Source organism: Grus americana, chromosome 6, assembly GCF_028858705.1.
Source record: "Grus americana isolate bGruAme1 chromosome 6, bGruAme1.mat, whole genome shotgun sequence".
Lineage (NCBI taxonomy): Eukaryota > Metazoa > Chordata > Aves > Gruiformes > Gruidae > Grus > Grus americana.
Window position 1 is genome coordinate 6,907,961 of NC_072857.1, and position 24,495 is coordinate 6,932,455.

A 24,495-nucleotide genomic window follows, 5' to 3' on the forward strand; every position below is an offset into this window, starting at 1 on the left:
GAGGAGAGCTAATGCAGTATGTAGGGGTCTAATTCTGGATCTGCCAGTCTGGTCCCCTGAGCATCTTTCTGTTGACTTCAGTGGGTTTCATATGAGGCCTTTATTCAGATAATATGTTGGAGTAAATCTGTTACTCAGAGATCACATCCCAAGAGGCACAGTTTGCCCTGCTTCACATTCCGTGACAAATCCATGTTGAATCCTTTTATTATTAATAATAGACAGCAAATTCTGATCCCAGGGTTCCTGAGGTAGAGTCAGTGGTATCTGTGTAATTTAAATCAAACCTGCTCTCGCAGGTCTACGTGAGTTCTAAAGATTTTATCAGTGCAATTTCCCTGTGCAGCTGGGCAAGCTAGCGCATAATTAGAGATAAGAGCCAAGAACCTTTGAAGTGCAAGAGGTGTAACTAACCTTTGCTAATGAAGGCTATCATGCAAATAGCATTTGATATTTGTGTGTATCTGATGCTACCACTGAACAAGGTATAGTTGCTCAGTACTTAATGGTGACTTCTGTGATGGTCTAGGCCCCTTGTATTGAAAGTGTGATTGTGACAACTATTGCACAGATTTGAGAGAAAAAAAGATTCCGTCCCTTGAATAACAACAAACCTGCCCTCTCTTTAAATTATCTCAACCTTCCCACTAAGAAAAGTACTAAAATGATAACTACTTCTTCTGCAATTGTTTCCTAAAGTCAATTTTATCCCAAAGTCCCTGAGAATAACTATGACCCCCCGTGTTGGCCATTGCTCAAAACCAGCTGTCTGCTGCTACTATTCCAGTAATTTGAAAACTTCAAAATCTGCACAAATTTCTTGTAGTTCTTTTTAAAGCTTTTCAAAGAAGGTACAAGGACTAATGCAAGTCTGTCTTAGGAGGTTTTGCTACTAGGAGACAAGGTAAGATGTCAGTAAGGTTGGGCTGTGTTAGTGCCAAGGATTTCGATAAGATTGTTAATAGTATCCCTGTGAGTGTAAAATCATCATTGCTCTCATGGTACTGCAGATGTGCATGAGTTAATGTGTACTTGAAGGTATAAGATACCCTAAGTGTATTGCACATATAGCTAATGCCATAGTTTGAATTATCAGCAGGCTCTGTAGCATTCCCCAAGATAGTATCTTCCAGTGTTTATTGGTAGGATGGTATTGTGCCAGGCGAAGGAGACTGTATGAGTAGATAGAAACCTCCAGTCCAAACTCCTGCTCAAAGTGGGACCAGCTCTGGGGTCAGACCACTCTGCTCAGGGCTGGATCCAACTGCTGACCAAGACCCCTGGGTCCTTTTCTGCAGTGCTGGTCCCCAGCCTGTTTTGTTTCTGGAGATTATTTGCATTTGTCGTTGAATTTCATAAGATTCCTGTTGGCATACTCCTCGGGCTTGTCTGGGTTCTGAATGGTGGCTTTGCTGTGTGTGCTTGGAATTTTTTTTGGTAGTTTTTATAAGCATCTTTTAATTTATCTATTTCATTTTTATTTTGCTGACTAATTCTCTAGATGAAATCAATTTCTTATTGTGAGAATTTTTCTTTTTATCCCATAGTTATTGGTTTCCTTTTAGAGCTTTTTAGAAAGTTAGTGCATGTGAGCTGGGTTACTGCTAAGTACTACCCTGCCTTCTGAAGAGAGGAGTTAATTGCAGGAGTCGGGTAGTTACATCGGTGTTGGTTTTTACCCTTATGATTTCCCTCCTGCGATCTAATTAACATTTTGCAAACTCAAAGCATTTCTTCCAGTTTATAGTTTGTGCTCATGTAGGCATAAATATCGTCGGAGCAAGATACCTTATTCTTGGCCAAGATAATGATGTGGCCTCCCTGTTACAAGAGTAATAGTATTACAAGAGTAGTTGATTGCCTCCTATTTCTGCAACATCTGCAACAGTGCTATTATTTCCATTTTACAGATGGGTAAACTAAAATCATATGAGGCTTGAGAGATCTGATAGCCCAGACTAATGCCTTAATCACTGGTATATACCCATTCGTACCTTGGCCTATTTGACACTGGAGTAAGTCAGCTGCATGCTGTAGGATGGGAGATACAATCCATTGATTCAGGAGCTACAGCCACTATTTAACAGTCTGGATCAGGTAAATCTGCAGGAACTAAGAGTAATGCAGGTATAGCTGCTTCAATCTCCTCCACAGGCCTTCAGAGAGCTGGGCTTATGTACATGGAGCTCAGTCCATAAATGGCAAATCTAAAAAAAAAAAAAAGGCAAGAGAAAATCCCATCCATTGAATATAACATCTTTTCTGAACATTGTTAGTTTATTTTCTGTTAAAAATAGCTTCTTTCTTCTGAACTATAAGCTCTTTTGGAGAACAGCCATGTCTATATGAAACTTTGTTATGCTGTCTAGCACAACGTGTCCTACTCTGTATGGGCTACTCCACTATTTAGAATAAGGAATGATAGTATAAGTTTAGGACAAGAAAGTGAATAAATAGCCTGTAAAAGGTAAATTCCCTTTGCTCTGAAAGATCTTTCAGAGCTGAACAGCTATGGAGGACTGAGAGTAATCTGCAAAAGATACTTTCTGTATTCATCAGTGTAGGGATGACTGTGGTACACAGAGGAACACGCTCCCCTTGCTGTCAACTACAGCGTATCATTGCCTGCTGTCCTGAGCAACTGCGTCGAGTATCGTGATACGCAACACCAGTACAAGCAGGGAAGGCTGGTTGATATTTTATTAGCTGTCAGTAGGAAATTGTTTTGTTTGTGCAATCAGAAGATAAAATACAATGAAGACTCTTAGGAAGTATTTGACAGTGATTTAAAACAGAATCCTAAAAAAGGAAGGGTATCGATACTATATACAACAAACAGAACTAATAAATTTGGGAAATAGATTTATTATCTGCACTTGGCAGCCTCCAGACTGAAGGTTCTTGTTCAAATGCCGAGTCAAAACCAGGAAACATTATTTCTTTGTCTGAGATGTTTCTATTGTGGCCTCAAATGTGGGCAGAAACCAGAGCTGGTCTTCAGATGAAGTTCTGGAGAACTGTTGGATCTCTACAGGGAGAGGATCCAGGCAGACCCTCAAAACTGACCTCGTGTGGCTGGATAACTTGGTCTACAGATGTGTTCCTTGCACATTTCTTAGCTTTCCTCACTGCTATCAAAAAGTAAGCTTCAATTTAGGCCCACCGAAAGAGAGATGTATTAATGACAAAGTAGCTAATGAGAAATGCCAGAGTTTCTAATAAATGTTATTGAGAGGTTTAGTTTGATTCCTTTTCTGATTTTTATTGGAAAATTCATATAATTAAAGGAGACTGGTTAAATTCATTTGGCTTTTTGTGTATCATCAGAAGAACTGTTAAACACCTACTGAATCGTTAGCTATTGTGTAGAGATATATAACCCTCGATCGCCCCATACAACTGCCACCACAGCAGTGCTGTAGGCAGGGCAGTTTGTCACCACTAAGTGATGAAGAGCAAGAAGATTCCTCTCTGACTCTCATCCACGGGTATACATGTAATATCAGCAGGCTGAAGAATTCAGTCAGATTTAATTGCATTGATTGATTTCATTAACCATTTCCAGTGGCCCTAAAATGTTTGGACTTTTTTCCTCACTATTGGAACTGCAAAACGTATTTGCTTGAAATTTGAGGATGTTTATATATGTATTCAGATGTCGCATAAGGACCTAGATATGCCCTCTACATTTAGATTTAAGTCTTGGAAAATAACATAAAAATATTTCTTTTGGTTTTAATTTGAAAATCTGTGTTCCTTTTCTAGCTATTTTTGAGGAATGTAGTGATGTTATGTTAATTGAGGTTTTTCATGAAAACAGTACAGTCTAAACAAATCTTAGAGAAAGAAGAAATTGTAAAATTGTTCTAATTGTAAAAATACAGGTTGGCATCCAGACACTGAGTTGTGTTGTGCAGGGCAGTGCCATCGGTAGGCAGAAGCATGAGGATTGCTAGGACGTGTGTGCCAGCATCCGTGCTACCTACAAACAATGCTGCAGCCTCATCATGCCAAGCAGTCCAATGGAACCAGCAGTAAATTATTATATCAAAAGTTTTTCTCAGCCCCTTTTTTGGATTGAGGCTAGGTCGGTGCACTATGTCTCCCAGCCTTTTTGTGGTCAAAAAGCACAATCTAACCAAGAGAAAAAGAGGCCAAATGAATTTGGCCAAATGCATTTGTTATGAATGATTTAATCTTGCTTTATGAATCTTTTGGGTTTTTTCTCAGCTCTAATAGACCTAAGTAGTTCTGGAAGCTGTACTCTCACATACTACAAAAGTACTATTTCAGTAGCAGACTTGTTTGCTGCTGAGAAAATAGTTGTTAAGAAATCATATAACAACCACTGCTGATCCCTAAAGGGGATTGCTTCTCCCACTAGCTATTATCTAAATTGGATGTTTTCTGGAAAGACAAGCTGAATAAATAAAATAACACTACCAAGGCTGTAGTGCTAAGGATTCAAAGATTCTAGCTCCTCCATTTTAATGTTAGTGTAACTCCACTGAACTCAGTAGAGTTATTCTGGCTTTAAACGTAAGCCCTGGGGTCCAAAACGCTGTGGGGACAGAAGCTGTCTGCTCCCATTTGAACAAGGGGAAGGCCACAGCGTGACTTTATTTGCATAAACTGTCTAACCAGATGGAGAGAAACCCTAGGGAAAGGCAGGCACTCCCTGCCCCCATGCCTCCTGAAATGTAGAACGTGGGAGGAGGCTCCATTTGATAAAAGCATCTACCTAATTTCTTCCTGTGGCACCTTAGGAGTCACTACATGCATTTCAGAATTGTTTGCTTAGTGGGAATAAATTGTCTGAGAGGAACGACATTTCAGACCAGATGGACTGAATCCTCTCGACATGGATTTTACTCATGGAGTCCATGCACTGCTGGGCCTGCACCGAGGACCCTTTTCCATTAGACGGACTTCTTGATTGGAAAGAGCAGCAGCAGAGTTAGGTCCTGCCTTTTACCTACTCCATACATCGAAACCATTTGAGATCTCAGCTTCGTTAGGGCGCAGAGTACGAGAGCTGGGCTGGAAGGGGAGAGGTTCGCTGAGGGTGCGCCAGCCCCTGCACTGGGAGCCAGCAGATGAGGGAGGGAGGAGGAAGGGTTGCTCACCTCCTGCATATTGTCAGTTTTAGGGGTTGGTATGGGGTTAACGTGCTCCTTACAGTGTGGATTTTTATTCATAGAGATGTAGTCTTACTCTATGTGCCAGAGCTGATTTTTCCTCATCTTCTAAATATTATTCCCCCTATTTCATGTATGACCTTGGAGTTTGTGTGAGGTTACACTGCCTTTGGAGGACACTAAGGAGAGGTAGTCAGTGATCCTACTCTTCGAAGGGAGTTTGAACCTGTTGCATTTCTTAGCTTTAAGACCTGGTATGTTTGTGCTGTCTCTTGTTGCTGTAACACACAGCTATGGAAACAAAACTGCTTTTTGACTTCCTAAGAATGAGGCCAATATCATGGCATTGGCTCTTCAGAGTCCTTGTTGCCTCCCCAGGACAAAGCGATGTGAAGGGCAGGGATTTCCTACCCTCCAGATGATGAGTTCAGCAGGAACTCTGCTCATTACTGAAGATAACAAGCAGGTGCTGCAAAAGCCATCACCTTCCCCGTGCCTCCATCTCCCAAGGCAGCAAGTTCATCCAATGCACCCGTTCCTCCTTCTTGCAGCAGGCAGTAGCTGCCACCATGTCCCTTTCCCTCAGTGTCGGGGACCAGTCGTTGGGGGTGGTGGGGAATGCAGACCGCAGCCTCCAGCCCTGGGTGTAATTAAGACTTGGGGATCACCCTTCAGGAAAGTACTCTAAAGTTTGCAGACCTCCACTTCTGGTGCTTCATACCCACAGCTAAAAAGCTCAGAGTTTGGGACTTGGGGTAACGTGTGGCTCTTGCAGCTGCCTGACCACATTTTCCTTGCTCTTGCTCCCACAACAGCTTCAGCAGAGGTCAGCAGAGAATTTGATATGTTACAGACGTGGCTGTTTACCGAATTCTAATTTGAAAGTGTTTGGGGTTTTATTTCTATTTGGTTTTCTTTTCATCAACTCATCTGTCTAGGATCTCTGTTTCTGGAAAGAGGCAGAGTGAAGAATTTAGTCTAATACACCATTTAAATTCCATAAACAAGACAGAAATCTAGTAGCAAGCAGAGAATATATATTGCAGCAATAAAACTTCTCTGAAAGAATTGCAGCAGCAGCTAGGGAATGCTAATAAGGGTTTCTTTGCCTGTGAAGTAACGTTTACAGGCCTAGGTTGGCTTCATTTTCATTTAATAAAAACACTACATTAATATAATCATGATTATATTGTGAAGAGGAAACACTTTGGAAACTTTTTGATTCTCTTCATTAATTACTTCTCTCTCTAGCAGTAACACTGCACTGAAGAGATAAAAGGAGAGTGACTGATACTGAGTTTCATTTTTAAAGGACAATGTGTGTGCATTTTTAATTGGGTTTAATATGTAAACTTTCAGGTAAAAGATGGGCTAAAAATATTTCTGAATAAAAAAAATTAAATACAAATCATTGCCTTCCAATCAGGCATATCCCAAACAATACACAGACCACCTACGTGGTGCAGAATAACTGACTTACTTACTAATTGTACGGGGCAGTCTGAGATGCCGAGAGAGGAGGTGACTTGAGATGGACAGTGCTGTCTAGTCATTGCATTTTGGCCAGGTTTTTAGCTGGCATTTGGTTTTCAGAGATGGGATCTAAAAATTGCATTCAAGAACAGGATTTTTAATTTCCATGAGTTTAGAATCTATAGGTTTGTTCTGAGCAATGTCAGCTCCTGCCTGGGGCTCCAGAGACTCACAAAGGCTAGGATCTAGGGCCAAACCCAGCTGCGTATGTAGAGATAGCCAGAATTTTTGTCTTATTTTTCAGCTACACCATGAATCAAGTCATAACAAAGATCAAGCAGAAGCTGGAGAGCTAGGTCTGAAAGCAAAACATGTAGAAAAAAATGAAAGGAAAAAAGAAAGTGCTTCTGTACGTGAGAAATGCTTTTCCATATACTCTTAGAGCATTTTGTAGCTGAGCAGATGTGTACAGCATGGGAAATCCTCAACGGCACAGTTAAGGTGATCAGAATCTAGATGTACAAGATTCACTGAGCTGGTTGGTGGAGAAGGGCTGTACAGACAGACATCGTTTGCTTTTACCATTTTAAACCACTTCTGGAATTGTCCTATCAGCCTCAAGCGTCTGCACACTTAAAGTGGAAATTGCAGCCCTGCGTGGGCAAGGAGGGCAAAAGCTGGCCCGGATGCTCTGCTGCTGCCTCACACACCTCCCTCTGTGAACCAGGCTGCAGCTACACGTTGGCATGAGTCTAAGCTGTCCATTGCATCACAGCAACATCACCTGCCTTCACCCACAGGCATCTACCAGAATTTCTAAGTTGTTGGTGTCTTGAAAAAAGTTCCTCAGGAAACAGAACTAAGCATATGCTGGGAATTCATGGTCATAATATAAAATAATTGAGTGTTGTGTTCTAAAGCCCCAACCTTATTCAGAAACAGAAGTTATGAAAAAAAAGGTCTTAAAAGCATCATGAATATGAGGAACTTAATGTTTACTTGAATTAGAGTGTCTGAGCCTGGTATTCATACTACATGCCTTGCTCCAATTAAAGTCAATAGCAGTAGCTTACCAAAATGATTTGCCTTCTCTTTATTTTGTATTTCAAGTTGTTAATATATATAGAATTAATTGTGGTAAGTTAGCAGAGAGAAACAAGCTAATCCACATAAAAAGACTGCTTGCCTTTGGTTCCATGTCTGCCTGACTACTGGCAGTTCCATGCTTAATCCACTGCTTCATTTTTTACTTCTCTCTTGCCAGCAATTATATTTCATTGGTGACTGCTGTAGTATAGAGTTGGAGGCGAGGGCTGCTGCTTTACCTGAGAAGTGATATTTCATCCTGTATATCACTTCTCAATGTATAGAATCTGGAAAACTAGTAATTTCTCATTTCATTTCCAGCATAATTTACTATGCTGAAGGAATAGTGCTGTCAACTTCTGTTGAGAGTGGTATGTAGTATGTTTTGTATCTAAAGGCTTGCCTTGCTTCTGTCCTCTCTCAGGTAAGGCAAATACACATTTCCAAAACAACTATGTAGTTCTTGGTCACCTCATTTTGTAGCTTTGCCAAAGGAGCAATGACTTACTGTTTTCCAGAAAAAAAAAAATAAGCACAGAGCGGCGCAACTGGTATCTCTGCAAATCCACAGTTATATTTTTTATAAGTCACTGAAACATAACACCTAAAACCAATGTCTACACAAAATTTTCTCACTTTGTCCCTTTGGCAGCAAACTTAAAACTACTGATTGCCATGGCTAATAGTGACTGGTATGATACATGGTATTGGCACCATTTAATACATGTCTATGTCAAAGTAAGCTAAAGTGGTGGTGTTCAAGATATGGACTGTGTTAGGCTGGAGTGCTTCATAGTTAATAGGAAGATCTTTACAATTAAGGTGTAAAAATTACAGTTAAACTTCTGAAATAAGTGGTTAAAATGATTAACTGAGTTCCAAGATTGCTCTGGGTTTGTTATAACAGCTGATAGATGCAATGATGCTGAAACCTTGCAAAATTACCACTTGCTGACCTGAAGATTTGCTAAACAGAAGTCCTTTGTGAATCGGAAATGACACTGCAAAACTTTTCTAACCAAGCAATATATGGAAAAGTGTATGTACTGTGTTTATGATGTATTGATCAGCATCTCTGTTTAGCTCCTCTTAACCACTGTTTAGAGACAAGCAATGTCCATTGGCACTAGAAGTCCATTTATTTTGAACAGGTTTTTGTCACCCTTCTCTTCGCCCCTCCAGCAACTGGAAGCTTACTTGGAAATCTGTAATTGTTTTGGCCTAAGCAAGGTTTTGTGTAATGTGCCAGGCTTGGAACCCCAGTCAAAACCAAGTGAACTGCTGAATTATGTATGTATTTGTGATAATAAGATATTCATCCACAAGCTCCCTTGCTGCAAACTGAACATCTCTGTATCCAGTCAGCAGTTCTGCAAGGGGCGACGTTGTGTGAAGCCTTGTGCAGATAATACGTGAGGCAGCAGGCGGTGGCTGTTAAACACTGTTCACATCTTTGAAACCTGATTTTGTAGCTACGCTGGCACCCCACACACTCCTAAAGGGGAAGGCGTCCGTGTTTCTTTGGTGCCTGGTAGCTGACATATTTCAATGCATTTTGTGATCTTTTCCAGTCCATGGAAGCCCATCCATTGCTGCAGAATGTGTCCTTATGAGCCTGAGTGATCCAAGCCTCCAGGATTTTACTCACTGTCCATCCTGTTCAAGGAAGCGTTTCAGGTAAGAGAAGGACCGAGGTCTAGGAACTTGCCATCACAGTAATTTTCCAGGAGAAAATTCACTTGCCATAAAATTAAAACATCCAGGCTGAAAATGTAACAGAGACTGCTCCCAACCCATCCTCCCTGTTGGACTGGCAGCACACGCAGGCTTCCTGGCTTCTTGGCATCATTGGAGCAAATTTCTCTTCCCAGGGCACTGGGGACTGACCCAGGACTAACATGTTCCCTGACCCTGGAGTATTTTGGGAAGCCTCACATTTCTGGTTCACTGCTGGAGTTTTAGAGGCTTTGAAGGCTCTTGAAAACATTTGGAAACCCTGAAGCATAGTGAGGGTTTGATGGTTGCAGAATGAAATGTTAGAATTTTAATTTCTCATATATTTTTTTTCCAAATTTATATAGGAAGAAATACTCAACATTTTAATTCTCTAGCTATCTTTAGTCTATGCCGTAATTGTTCCTCTATATGTTTTATGTAGACAAGATACCCTTCTATCATTAGACTTTTAACACCTAGAAGCAGTTGTTCAAGCCCGGATAGGACAAGTTGTACACCTAAAAAAAATACATCTTTCTGTGCCGTGGTCACTTCTGAGGCAGGACATAGCCAGTCAGTGCATTAAGGATCCCAAAACTGAGAGAGAGTATCTTAAAAAGATGTGTCTTAAGTTTCACCTTCATCAAATGATTTTTCTCTTAATGCAACCTCTCTTCTGGGTCAATTATTGTGTGCAGATGAGTATGAACCTAATCTTCAGAATTTTTCATGAAAAGACAACAAATCTTTAAAGTCACCTCTTGCCTAGTGATCTCAGTTTTAGGAATATGTGGTGGGTTGAGCCTGGCTAGAGGCCAGGTGCCCACCAGAGCTGCTCTCTCACTCCCCTTATTCACTAAACAGGGGAGAAAAGGCATAACGAAATGCTTGTGGGTCAAGGTAAGGACAGGGAGAGATCACTCACTAGTTATCATCACGAGCAAAACAGACTGAACTTAGAGAGGGAATTCATCTAATTTATTACTAGGCAAAACAGAGTAGAGGAATGAGAAAATAAAATCAACTCTTAAAACACCTCCCCCCACCCCTCCCTTCTTCCCGGGCTCAACTTCACGCCCGGCTTCAACCTTCCCCCCCTCAGCGGCACAGGGGGACGGGGAATGGGGGTTACGGTCAGTTCATCTCACGGTGTTTCTGCCGCTTCTTCATCCTCAGGGGGAGGACTCCTCTCATCGTTCCCCTGCTCCAGCATGGAGTCCCTCTCACGGGGTGCAGACCTTCAGGAGCAAACTGCTCCAGCGTGGGTCCCCCACGGGGTCACAAGTCCTGCCAGCAAACCTGCCCTGGCGTGGGCTCCCCTCTTCACGGGTCCACCGGTCCGGCCAGGAACTTGCTCCAGCGTGGGCTTCCCACGGGCCACAGCCTCCTTCAGGTGCCTCCACCTGCTCCGGCGTGGGGTCCTCCACGGGCTGCAGGTGGAATTGCTACACCCCCTCATCCTTCCTCCATGGGCTGCAGGGGGACAGCCTGCTTCACCATGGTCTTCACCACGGGCTGCAGGGGGATCTCTGCTCCGGCGCCTGGAGCTCCTCCTCCCCCTCCATCTGCACTGACCTTGGTGTCTGCAGAGTTTCTTACATCTTCTCACTCCTCCCTCCAGCTGCAAAAGCTCTCCCTCTCTAAGTGTTTTTCTACTTCTTAAATATGTTATCACAGAGGCGCTGATTGGCTTGGCCTTGGCCAGCGGCGGGCCCGTCTTAGAGCCGGCTGGCATTGGCTCTGTCAGACACAGGGGGAGCTTCTAGCAGTTTCTCACAGAAGCCAGCCCTGTAGCCCCCCCGCTACCAAAACCCTGCCACGCAAACCCAACACAGAATACTATGGATCTCACTATAGAAATTGCCTGATGAACTGTTATTGATTTCATAATGTCTGCGGCAGGGTGGCTAAACTTTAGCTACTTGGAAATCACTCGACTAAGTCTCCCAGGACTTTGATAGCTCTTACAGTTTTGTTTGGTGGGATTTGTGTGCCAGGAGGTAGGGGACACCCCCTAAGGCTTCCTCATAGCCTTGTATTATCCTTCTGGCAGTGAGGGTGAGCCAGATTTCTGTGTGGAGGAAGATGCATGGTGCCTCTCACTCTTCTTCATGCAAAGTGAGTTGCTGCTTCTTCCTCCTGAGGCCAGGAAGTCTCTGGAGGCAGTGTCATAGCAGAGACATTTCTCAGGCTTTGCCAAAGTTGGTAGTACTATGTTTCCTCCAAATCACTTAGATGTTAATTAACATACTGCCTTTCGGCTAGTGCTGCCATTATTTGTATAGAAACGAATGTTGCATTCAAGCGTCCACAGAACCCTTATGCCCACCCAAGACTCTGTGAGGACTCTCCCAAATCCGTTATGTAATAAAGAGGCAAATCCCAAGACGGTGACCCCAAGAAGCACTGAAAACAGTGCTCGGCTTTCTTCTCCCAGCTGTGTATCAGTAACCACTACTGTGAGCAAGGCACATGACTCTGGCCTGCTCCGCTCTCAAAACAGCGAGGCACACAGCTGCAAAAGTCACACCAGGTAGCCGGATTCTTACAGATATCCTGATGTCCATGTCTGCCCAGTGGGAGCACTGGTGCCTCTTCAGCCATTACAGAAGCACGATAAGGCAATTTAAAGTAGATTTTCTTATAGGAATGAACTAAGTTTGTATTAAGCACAGCTTTGCCCTGTTTGGTGTGTCAGCAGTTTGTTGTGGAGATTATAATACAGTCCCCTTCACTTCCCTGTCAAGCCAGTGTAACGTAGCCTTGATTATGGCAAGAAAAGTCCTTTTGCTTGATGGTGCAATTATGACCAAGATGCATTGCTGGGTAGATTTGGCCTTTTCCGTCAGTGGCTGTGATTTGTACTAGTCATGCTTTCCACTCTGTGATGTCCTGGTCCCGTGAAAAGATACAGCCTGTAGCATTTAGAGAACCTAATGGGAACCTGTTTTTTCCTATACGTGAAAAACAAAATAACCCAGCTATTGCTTTTTCTTTGCAGGAGATAGGGGAATGGCCATATAAACGGCAAATCTTAACAACCAGAAATCATTTTTCATTTGTGCATTATGGAGGCACAGAGCCTCTTTGGGGTTGCAGCGACATTCCCCGCCTCATTTTGCACTTCCAGATGTGTTTCTGCTGTGGTCAGTGTGGTTTATGGGAATCCCAAAATGGGATCTCAGCTGACCCCACAACACCACCCCATTCCCCAGCTCTTGTCCTGTGAATATTCCGATGCTGTGGCAGTAAATGCATTGTGAGTGATTCAGTAGGTGGATGGTAAGGCAGTAACCAAATTGCTGCAGTAATATGTATGCTATTTTCAAAGCATTCTGAACGGTCTATTAGATGTAAAATTAGATTAGAGAGAGCAATTAAAATGGTAAACCTGTAAGAAAGAGTTATACGTTGTTGCTTTAAAACTAGAATTGACCACTTGAACAGTATGTATCGGCCACATCTCTTGCCTTTTATTGACCCTAGAGGAATTTTCAAAATATTTCATTAGCATTAAACCTGATAGATTCTTTCCATTAAGCAAAGTGAAGCAAGTATAATGCAACACAGCTAGTAGCATTGTAGTGGTGTGAATGCTAAAATGCTAAGGTGCATCAGCTGGGGTCCCATTGTGCCCAGTATTCATATTTTGAAAAGGTTTGGAAGCTTCTCATTAAAGATAATGAGAGTTTCCAGGTGTCCAGCAGCTCATGAAATGAAGGACTGAGTCCAAATTATTTCACTTATATCTTATGAATGGATTTCTGTTGTCTTTCACACAGATTTCTAGTAAATAAACTAATACTTGTTAACCAGACCTCTGATACTGTGAGCCATTTGGCTGAATAAACTCAAAGATATTTTGAATAATACATTAAATATGACTATATTTACTATGAATATGCTGTAATTTATATTGGGTAGAGTTAAGATCTTTTTAAGTTTACCAGATGAGGACGGGTTATCTCAGTATTAATGGTTCTTAAACATAATTTAATCTGAACATTTAATCTAAATTAGCTGTCTTCTGAGGTGATTACATTGCTTAATTTTTTTTTTTTTAACTGGACCATGCATTTCCCAGCAGCTTAGTTTGCTGATATTTGATTTGTGGTGATACAGATCATATACAAGCTGGCTTGTTGTTTTTAATGAACTGGATGTGTTGTGTAATAGAATTGCTAGGTTTGTGTTAAATTACAGCTTTGGGACTCATTATTGTGAGATGCTATCTACTCTGGACTGGCTTATTTTATCACAAAGAAAGAAATTGAATTTGCTTAAGATGGCAAATGCAGCAATGGATGTGTTGGTTGGTGAGCGTTTTGGGGCACCCTGTTGAGCTGATATATATTTTATCTGATCTAATTCACATTCTGCCCAGAAGATGCATACACCCACACATATGTTGGAGTCCATATAAAAAAGCCTAAAGCAAACAACAAGCGCAACATATTGTCGAATGGTTAAATGGCATGCTTTAGCCATTGGTCTTTGACCATTTCAACCGTAAATTCATGAGATCCTTTCCTTAGGGTGTTTTGTTCCAATTTTCAGTAATGTGCATGCAGAAGCTAATGATGCATTTCTTTCTGTGCATATTTAGCTTCCGCATGCAAATATTTCAGCACATACACAGAAGCAGTTATCAGGCATTGAAGTTTAAATATGTGCAGCAGGATAAATTGTGTAAAAGCCAAAAAATTATGTTCCCTTTCACAATTGCAGGTTTGGAATATGAAGCCTCTGTGTGTCATTCTTGGCATTTCTTTTGCTTTGAAAAACATGTTGAGCTTTCAGCCTAATGTAATGATGATATATGGGAAAATTAAATAATTTTGTTTACTGAAATAATTTTAGCTGCTCTGTGCAACAATGTATAAAAACACTGCTGTGCATTGACAGAAAGTATAGACACATGACGAACATTTCTTCTGCTCTAACAGTTTAAATCAATGAAAAAGGGGTTCAGTTCACAGGTGATTTTAAGGAAATGCTGAAGGAATGTAAATTGATTATAAACTGGTGAGGCTTTCATTTGGCTTCTACTTAGCTGCCTATAACAACGGTGCCAGTTTCTAAGTGTGTTGAGCATATGATATGTTAACATATAATAAATATGTTAAATATGAACAAAGTCTGCAGTGATCTAAGTTAGTAAAAGAGTCGCCGAGATGTGTTTGCCCCCACCCTTTCGGCCCCTACCAGAGTCTAAAGCAGTGTAAGGAGTGGTACCCGAAAGGGGAGGAAAGTGTCCAGCAAAGCAGGAGGAAGCAGGCTTGTACAGCTTCCCACCTCCAGCTTGCACCAGCTCACACCGAGAGGGGTTCAGGCACAGAGTGTGTTGCTCTAATGCTTTCCATAGGCAATAAATCCACACAATTAAGGGCAGGAACTTGGGGTCCTGTAGGAAGCCAGAGTAAAGGGAACCTGCACAGAGAAAGTGCCGGGAGCTGAGAAGTCCAGAGCCAGCAGCTCCCAAGAGCCATGAGCAGAGCCCGTCTGCTTCTCGCTCTGGTTTTGGCCTCTGAGTCAACGAGGCAGAAAAACGTCCCCAGGAAAGTTCTGAGGGCTTTTACTGTGTGGCCGAGGCTGCTGTCCTGAGAGCTCAGGTGTGGGTCTGAATCCAGCCCCGTGACTTCACCCCTCCCGCTGCAGGGGCATCACTTTGGCACCTCCACATCCATCCCTGGCCGTCAGAGCTGGAGCATCCTTCAGCACACCAGGTGGGATGTCAGCATTTTGCAGTGATGGCTGTACTGTGTAGGGGCTGAGGGAATACCCTTAGCTGTGCGTACAGATCTATTCAGAGCACATGTCCTGGCTTCCGGAAGCAACGCCGTGGCAATTTCAATTTTTGTGTAGAGGTGTTTGGAATCACTGCAGTTAAAGTCAGAGTTTTATGATAAATGAAAGTTTATTGATAGCTATGGGGACTCAGATGTAAAATATCACATTAAAGGTTGTTCTTTGCAATGCAGCAGAACTACCCTTCCTCCAAAAGAAAGTCAATAAGCAACAATAAATATTTTTCTTTCAGAGCAGGCTTAGTAACTCATTTTAAATGATTCTTCTAAACTCTCTGTGATCCAGCATCACATGCCATAGAGGGGAAAGAAATAGTAGCTATTTGCTCTCTGCATTAATATTTAGGGTGGATTGTAATGCCGAACCTGATATTGAAGTCTGTGCAGTTAATATGCTTTTGTTGAAATAACCTTTAAATTATCCTTCCTTTAAACATACCTTTTTTTTTTTTTTTGCATACTGATGAGTGCTCTGTCCCATTCATGTCCAGTATGCCATTTTATATCCTTTCTCACTTCATCTTGGCCACCATTATTTAATACACAGGGTAGTATATACCATATAAAATGAATTTTTCTCCTCACTTTGATTCCCTGGCTTAAGAAAGTTCCCATTTTTTGCATGACCTTGGTTCTGGAGGCCTTGATTTACATTACATTAACAGCTTTATGGAGACGCTTTATAGTTTGCTTTATTGCAGAAAAACAGAACAGTTTTACTGATACAATTTACTGTTCATTTTTTCCCAATTGTTTTTGGCATATGTTCATGTTTTGGTTTTTACATCACTGTTACTAGTAATTACCTTGCTTCCATTATTTTTCTTTAATAGAGGATAAATGAGCATGTGGTATTTTTCTTTAGTAGAGCCTGAGTATATTTGAGATATCTCTTATGATGGGGAGAATACTGTAGGCATGATTAATAGCATCATCATTGTAACATAATTTAGTCAGAAGGACTTATACAACTGATAAAGTGTCACGCACTTCTACTAAACTGCAATCTAAGTGAACTGTATTTCAGATTTTTATATCCTCATTTCTGTCTTCTGTAAAGATATTACTGTAAGATTCATACAAGCGTCTTTATAGTCTCACACTATAAGCAGTGAAAGTTAAATCAGTTCTTGCATGAAACAGTTTCTATAAAAAATGAGTAATTATAATTCTGAAAAAGGAATAAATTAGTTCACTAAATACATTCATTGCAGACTGAAGTTGTGACTAGATGAGATCTTTTCTAGAACGAAAAGAAATTTAGTTTAAAACAAAGAAATCTGTCCTTGAAAGATGAGAGAGAAATTAAGTATTTATAGCAGACAATGCCTACAAAAACTTGCATTATAAGTAGTCCATGGACCTCACATATATAAATTAATCAGAGAAAATCAATATATAAGTCAGAGACTAATAAAGGACCTTTTGCTGGTAATTAAAAACATCTCTGTCTTCGTCTACTTGACTCAACTCCTTGGGCCAATTGAAATTTTACATTTTAATTTCACCCGTGTGTGTTTTTATGTGAAATTATCAGTTTTAATGACATCTTTTCGAAACTTACACACATAAAAAGAAGATTTTTCTTGGTTTTCACTGATAATTATTTTTTCTGGTGGAGCATTTTGTTTAGCTAAGCTTTCCATTTGAGCCTTGCATTTCACAGGGATTTTCTATACTTAAATTCATCTTTATGGTTAAACCTACAGAGCTGTCGAGCTCAGGCTGTCAGTCTAGCCTAAGCAGCTTGAGTATCCTCTAGCGATTGCTCTGCTGACCATACCCAGTGGTGAGCCTGCTGGCACGGAGCCTCGCCACGTACGGTGACATCGGCTCTTCCACCAGCAAAGGGAAGCACACTTCGCACTGGAGTCCCTTTCCAAGTCCCACCTTCAGGAACTCAGGATGAGGCCAGCATTGTTTCCCTCATCTCCATCAGCTGGCACTTCTTGTTTTCTTATCATCTCATTTTCTGCTACCAGTTTTGTCTAATTTACATCCTGTCCCCTTTTATGTTATCAGACTGCTGCTTTGCCCTGCCTGGTATAGAGTCTGCCTGGTAAGAGTAAAATCATACATCTTGTCAAATAACTCCGTAATCCTAAGGTTACAGACCGCATGTCCCAGTCAGACAGATCCAGAGCAGTGGATCAGCTTTTAGGAGTCATGAGTATAATTTCCAGTTCTTCACTGAGTTGGTCATTTGCATTGTTTCCCCTTTCCTTTTCTGTTCATGGTCCGCTGTATTTGCAGACACTAAACATTTCAGATGGAGTTGTTTTGCCCAGTATGTAGCACAGTGGGGCCTCAGTCTTTGTGACAGCCTTTACGGGCAACAAAAACAGAATAGTAAATAGACTCTCCACTAAATTATTGATTCTCATTACAGATTCTCATCTTGGCACTTCAAGCAGGGTGCTTGTCCAGAAATATTTATTGTGTATATTAATTAGGGAAGGATGAATAAAAATGAAAAGTAAAAGATCCATCACTTTAGTACTTCATTTTGTCCTACCTTTTATCTTTTTTGGTTCAGCTGGATAAACTGACAGCTCCCTCGTTTCTGTATTCTGACCTCTAAACAGAGGTGCACACATCTGGCTCCGCACTTCACCCAGCAGAGCCGCAGAGGGAGAAATAGTGATACTTCATCTGTCCTTGCTGCTGCTTGTACGCATTTGGCAGTCTCCTTGGCTTTATGCCGAGTCCTTGTACCCTTTTATTTCCTGTATTACCGAGGTGGAGAACAAAGTAGCTAGTTAGTAAGTACCTAGTTTTGACTTAAAACATTGATTCATGGAAGCAACACTGTGTAGACCCAAATACTCATGTAGGATATTATCTAATCATTTTTGTACAGAAGAAGCTCTGTAAAAGCTATGGTTCATACTATTTCATCAGCCTTCTACTGAAAAATGGAATGGGCTTAAAATTAAGATCCCCTTACATAATGGCAGTCATAATGAAGGGTACGGTTCATAAATTTCAGTTGTTAAATTGTCTCAGTGGGAAAGGTGACTTGACATTCCCATATTTTCAGGATTTAAAATCCACATTCAACAATAATGGTAGAGAGTTTAATTATCAGCTTATATTAAGACTTGAATACAAGGGACGTTTCGACTCGTCTCTGTGTGAACCATAAGCTTTGACTGAAGATTTCTCTTACCTCCCAAGACCCATATTCTAAATGTTTTTTTATTGGGTGCCTGTTTGTAAAAATTACATCTTATGGATGCACTTAGCCTAAAAAATCAGAACTGAGCCATGTAAAAAAGATGATGAGAAACCTGATTTAATAATTTTTTTAATGTTTGCATTTCCACAAAATATTTTCCAGGAGCATATTGCATGTCAAGCCTCTTGAGAGTATTTAAGGAGGCCACTTAATGGCAAAGTAACCAGTAGTGCTCCCGTCAGAGGAGGGGACCCTGTGCCTTTCCACTCCAACATACAGCAACCCTTTGTGGTGCCTCAGAGGTCAGTGTATTAAGGTGGCAACACCCATAATGGAGCAAACGTTGCAGTTGCCTGCTACTCAATACAAAACTGTCGTAGTTTATATTTACCGGTGCTGTCTAAGATTGAAAGCCCTGCTATGGTAAAAACTCCCTGTATGGCTCTTCCACTTTGGGGGATGGAGTCTGTGGTTTTCTCTAGGTTTGGAAAGCACTGATCACATCACGGATGCTATTATAATATAAATAAATAGTAATGACAATAATAATAGTGTAACGTTGCAGAAAGTGATATTATGTTTGTAACCACTGCTGAAACAGAGGTAGTGAATGATGACCATGTTTAGCCAGACTGTTGATGCAGGAATACAGAAACAGGAAAGATACCAACCAGCCTGATTTAAGACTTGGAGAGAATACAGAGCTGCGAGATTGATAGCACAGAAAGGAATCTTTTGGTTGAGGTCCATGGCCTGCATCAGAGCTTTTGGGATTGATAGCACGCAGCACTATCAATCTCACAGCAGCAAATGGGACAACTATTCTCCATGAAGAATGGGCCATATTAAATACCCTGACATCCACTAGATTGAGAACTGCAAAATGAGTAAGGAAGAGTACATGTTTGTAGAGATAATACAGCACTGATTCTTCATGTAGTTTGTTTTACAGCAAAAAAAGCCTCAGTGGCTATTCCAAGCTCTGCTCCTGGAAGCTGCAAGTCATGCTGGAAATAATAATAGTAATAAGCATAAAAATGCACAGAAGGTAGGGAATATGTAAGGGAAAGTGACTACTTTAAAAAAAAAAATTGCCAAAAATAAGCAACACAACTTATTGTGATCTGTTTACTATTTTCCATTTGTGTTTCACTGGGTATTTTGGATATTACATTCTCGCCATTTTTATGCTGCATCTTCCATTCAGAAACTGGTGGTAAAAAATCTTCTTTGCTGTATCTTGTGCTTCAATTCTCCTTGTGTTACGAAGCTAGTGAAACTGAAAGCTAAGTCGAATTTAAGTACACGTCTTGCTTCAGGCCTATGGGATTACCTGCATGAATTTCCTTGCATTTATTATTTTATATTTTTATTTAATGCAGCCATATATTCTCCTTCAAGAATCCTATCCTATATAACTTTATTTCATCAGAAAAGTATAATTTACTCACTCTAACATTTCAAGGGATGTGGAAATCACTTTTCTTCCTGTGTGGATGCAGTTGCCTTAGCAAACATTGCTGCTTACAATGCTACCAGGTGCATTGCTAAATGAACATAACTACCTCTTATGTGAAATGATTCAAAGAGTAGCAATCCACAGACAAAGCCATTAAAGGACACAACCTGAGCAATAAAAGCTGTGGTTACCTTCCAATAGTACAGAAATGCATGAATAGTAGAGGATCACCCCTGAAATTTGGAGATTATTTGCTCTTGTAAATCCTTACAATTTACTAATGTGTTTAGATGCTCAGCATAAAATTAGGGAAGAAGTATCAAACCTTTGTCAAACAAAATGATTTTTTAAAAAGTTTGTTCAGAAGTCTGTGAAAAACTGACTTTTTATTTAAACTTATCTTCTGTAGAGTGTGAAAGCAAATAGAAATGTTTATAGTAAAGAAGGAGTAGCCAATTGCTCTTGCTGAAGGAAATTCCCAACTTTGGATAATGTGTTACTAGATTTTCATGTTCACATGTGACATTATTTCTTTTCCCCCTTTTTATACTCTAGCTTTTTTACCTGTTTTTATTAATTTCCTGAAGTCTTATTTTAGAAGGCTACAGAATTACTTGTATTATAGATTTGCTGACTTGACTTTGATGGCATGACTGTTCTCTTTAAACCCTTTTGGGAGATAAGAGGGACTTAAAACACGGTGCACCTCAATCAGGGAAAGTTCTCATTCCCAGTGATTCAGGGCAGCACCACAATAAGAGGATGGTAAGCTATAAAGACCATATCTTTTATCTGAGAAATCAGTATTTCCAGCATAAGTGATAAACATTCTAGATCATGCAAAATAAATTACTATATTGTTCATGCTTACTGTATTATATATACTGAGTTTTGGTTGGAAAAACTATTTTTAAAAGTATTCAATTTTAAAAGTGTGTTTTTGTAAACATTTGAATGAATGTTATAGGCTTTCTTACTGTAATGTACTGGCAAAAACCAAAGTACAGTTAGATGCAATTTTAAGCACGCACGTGTCCATGAAATACTCGTGAGTGTCTCTCTCAGGGAAAAGTGCCTGGGGATGACTAACTGCTGGTCTAGCAGTTCAATAAGAAAAATAAACTGTTACTGTCCTGGTCATTAAGGAAGACACGGAGGTAATCATATTTAGATTCTTAGAAGACTTTTCATAATAGTCCAAAAGGGATTTTGAAGTCAAAGGTGAAAACGAAAGTTAGCTGAAGTAGTTCTAGCGCTTGTATGTCACAAACTCAGATTTCACAACGAGTGTTGGAGCCAGCCTTATGCCAAAACACAAATGTTACTTTAATGCCAGATTGTGACAGATTGAAATAATAGATCTGTGCAGAGGAAGCTGCAGTTGGCATCAGCAGAATATGCCCCTTAATTATAAGCTGAATCTCCAAGTAGTAATGCTAACTTCAACTGAGTGCATAAAGAAAAAAATCCCATGGGTACAGTATGGCTTGTCTGGGAAGACAACTAGATTATGGGACCTACCAATGACAAATGAAATTCAGTGCAGGTAAATGAATAAACAGTAAAACCAAAAGCTGTTCATAAACTGGGAAGTGTGCTGATATCTAGATAAATAAAGCAATCTGGGTATTTCTGCGTTAAAATAATCCCTAAAGTATTTATCCCAATGTGTACTGGCAATGAAAAACAAATCAAGTAGTGGAGTGAATTGAATTACTAGTCCTATGCAGTATAAATCAAAAGGAGATCCAAGCATTTCTATTGCTCCATATGGTAGAGTTGGCCATTAGCTAGAGTACTGTTTATAATAGTACTCACATCAGAGTGGGAAAGTTTAAATTGCTAGAGAAGGTGGAGCACAAAACAACCCAGAACAAGAAAAGTGTTAATCTAATCATTAACAGAGAAAAATGGAATGACCATTCAAGTTAACAACAGGCAAAGGGAAAAGAGCAAAGAAGAATTGAATTAATTCTAGGATCTTCTGGTCAGTGAAGGAAATTTGTGACTGAAAATAGAGGAGGAAAATGGAAAACCAAGAGGACGTTTAGGCAAAATTCCACCTTCAAAGAAAACGCACATTTAATGATATGTGTTATTCCAGTCAGTGGTAAGCTAATGGAAGTGGCATTACCCAGAGTTCTCAGGCAAGCTCAAAACATATCAAAGGACAGAGTAAGTTGTGAAATTAATGCCGATTATGTCTTTAATATAAAAATCTACTTCTGCCTCTTGGATTTCTTCATAGCATTACCCAACTTTACACCATATGTTTGCACAGTCCTAGAAATTAGAGGTGGTTGAACTTGGTTCTACCAAGAATAGTAATGGGTGTTGAGCTGGATCTGCTCCCTGCTGCACCTTGCCTTGCTTATAATTCTGGAGGTTACTGGGCTGCTAATAAAAAAGAAGGCAACTCAGTAAATAGCTGAAAAGGCTAGCACAGAAAGGGTTAAGGGCAAAGTAAGTCACCCTGCTAAATATTGTCTGGCAGGGACAAACCCTGGGAGCTGCTGGAGAGGTTAATTGCAGCTGTCAAGCCAGTTAGAGATCTCAAAGTGTAAAGAGAAGAGTGGCTTAAAATGAACTGGTGCCCCCTCGCAAGGTCAATTAGGTACACAGAGACCCTGCCAGTAGCACCATCAAGCCTTGTTATCCCACAGCGCTCTTGGTAGGAAGGTGCTCGCCCAGCTGGCCTGCGAGTTGAACAGGAGTAGGGTAAGGCTACAGGCGGATTGAAAAGGTGTTGTAGTATGATCGTTCCACAGTGTGCTTTGGTAAGCCTATCTCACAGGCACAGCCATCCTCTTCACACTGGTGCCACTGGTTGCGTAGTAAACCTACTTTTAAGCTGGCAGGTGGCCTTTTCCTTAAAAAAGTCTTCAGGAAACCACTGTTTTGTCTTTTTCTGTTTTAGCTTTGTGCCAAGGAGGGCCAGCTGATATAGTTTGCTGATTGTAACTTGCCTCAGGGCTGCTGACTTTGCCTTTTTGAAGTTATAACCTCAGATTTAGGAATTTGTGGACTAAAATAGCTCATCAAAGTATGCAGATGGGAAAGAGATTACCCTCCCTTTCCACTACATGGAATGAATTGAAATTTGTGGAGTCTCCAGTTGCTGGGTTTTCTTTTTTATGGAAGCATTTGGCTTATATATGTCTGTTAGAACTAGAATGAATTTTAAACATGTTTCCACTGGGTATAATTAAACATATTAGAGCCTCGATGAATTGTATTGTCCTATGCCAAACTAAACACTGCAAGGAATAAAAGGAATTAAAATGGATGTCAGAGCGAAACGAAGTTAACATTGAACACCTCCATTAAGATCAATAAAAAATTTGGTTGTTGTTCACTGTATTTAACAGTGTTCTGGAAATGTAAAATGAAGTGTCTCATTGGTTAAAATCAAAACATTGAAATGCTGCTAGGAGATCACAGGTAATATAGCTACCTGAGAATATATCACAATTCTAGCAGCAACCTGATAATTAAACCTTTGTCTCAAGTGCAAAACCTCTTGCATATAATAGGATACTGGAACTTGTGTAGGTGAAATGATAAATGGAAGCAGATATTTTCATTCCTTATTTTTAGACACTTTGGTAAAGAAACCAACATCAAAGCTCAATTCAGTGTATTGCCTTTTATTCCCAAAACTAATATCTGTTAGTTTTGCATCAATAAACACATTAATCAGAAGGAGGAAAATAGAAAACATTATTCAATGATCCAATAAAATTCTATAATATGAAGCTAGTATTAAAAAAAATTGATAAATGAATGAGAACAGTGATACCAGATAAAAAACATAGCCTTCCAATACACTGCTTATGGTGTTTGAATGAGTTTCAGAATTTAAGTATGAAAAATTATTCTAACCTATCCTATTTTTAAGGGTCCTCTGAGCTCTTACCATATAAATTTATAGCGTAGTACTTAAATATTGAATGGTTCCACACTTTTTTTTCTGACACAAGGGGAACACCTAATTAAATCAACCCACCACACATCTGGGAGAAATATCTGAATTTTTCCCCACCTTTGTTAAAGACTCTGGGGATCCTTTTGCAGCACAACATAACCCAAAATATCATATTAAATGTTATTTCTCATTGTAAAGATGTTACTGTCCTCTTCTACTTCTCATGTACCTTGCTCACTTGATTTTGATGCCTACTCTTAGGTATTTTCATTCCACATAAACTCATAAGTTGTTAACAGGAGGTTTTGATTGGGGGCGGGGGGAGCAATTTGCCAAATTTCTTTGTTTGCTTAAACTTTTCAATGAAAGTTTTAATGAAAATTATATTGCAACAAGAAACCAGAATGCTTCTGATTTAAAACAAATAAAACTAGTATCTGGTTTGCATTTCTTTTTCAGAAAAACATTGATGCTAAATGCATGTTGTCAAGCTGTGCAACAGATGTTACTGTGCTAGAGGTGTGTGTTTCCTTTGACTTATATCTAGGTGCTTTTCCATGTGTCCGCCTGTCTGCTATTAGACAATAATATTTTAGTCTGATCCGCTGGAAAAAAAAGGCTGATGCAGTCATCCAGTTTCAGTGCACCTGCTAACAACTTTTGAACACATCCAACCAAAGCTGGCAAAGAAATCAGTGATTACTGCTAAATGT

The 24,495-nt window shown here is 40.2% G+C and overlaps 1 long non-coding RNA gene across 2 annotated transcripts in view; it reads left to right on the plus strand.

Annotated features, from left to right (window-relative positions):
- The window catches only part of LOC129208365 (uncharacterized), a 108,672-nt gene that overhangs the window by 61,666 nt on the left and 22,511 nt on the right, over nucleotides 1-24,495 (plus strand). Inside the window, exon 5 of one of the 2 annotated variants that reach the window (XR_008577795.1) lies at nucleotides 9,269-9,374. The exons of the other annotated variant lie outside the window; for it this stretch is intronic. This is a non-coding gene — a long non-coding RNA (uncharacterized LOC129208365). The remainder of the gene's footprint in view (nucleotides 1-9,268; nucleotides 9,375-24,495) is intronic. 2 annotated transcript variants of the gene reach the window in all.